General features: G+C 37.5%; 1 protein-coding gene across 2 annotated transcripts in view; it reads left to right on the top strand.

The window, feature by feature from the left end:
* Nucleotides 1-611, top strand: part of LOC119581958 (ceramide synthase 6-like) — a 15,518-nt gene that overhangs the window by 531 nt on the left and 14,376 nt on the right. The window lies entirely within an intron of this gene.

Here is a 611-nt window from a genome sequence, read left to right as displayed (position 1 = left end):
TCATGTGTGTGATATAAGGTTATTGGCCACAGTAAAACATCAAATTCCCATAAGTTGTATGCTTACGAAATTGTGCAAAAGTGAATATGGTCTGGTTCCCTATTTGTGAGGTCTATTAACGCAATTTTGCAAGAACAGAGTAGTGTACGTTTGTTTCCCTCTACCACAGCAGTTGGTGGCACCCAATTTCATATCTGATTGTGCCATTATGTCATTTATGGAGATCAGTTTTTTATGTTTGTGCCCTTTAGTACTTCTAGTACAAGTTGTTTATTTCTCAGTAACTTTATGCAGTCTTATTCCAGAGGTACCCATAACTTGGTAATTATTTACAACATAACTGCACCCGCGAGAGACTATGTCCTCAACTCAAGTCAACAGACTTTGGGGGATCCCGTAGGGAATTTGGGATGGGGGTGGATGTGGCTAATTTCACTCATAATAGGTATTACAAAAAGTAAAAGAAGTTGTAAAAATAATCAACCCAAGCCAAGAGTTGCATTTCATATGAAAAGAAAGTGGAAAGTAGAAAAATTTGAGCTAATATTCGGCTGCAGAAGATTTAACACAATATTGCGTGAATAAACCCCATCTGTAAAGCACAAACTACC

Source organism: Penaeus monodon, chromosome 15, assembly GCF_015228065.2.
Source record: "Penaeus monodon isolate SGIC_2016 chromosome 15, NSTDA_Pmon_1, whole genome shotgun sequence".
Lineage (NCBI taxonomy): Eukaryota > Metazoa > Arthropoda > Malacostraca > Decapoda > Penaeidae > Penaeus > Penaeus monodon.
The sequence above is the reverse complement of the archived record's forward strand: the minus strand, read 5'-3'. Positions and strand labels throughout refer to the sequence as shown.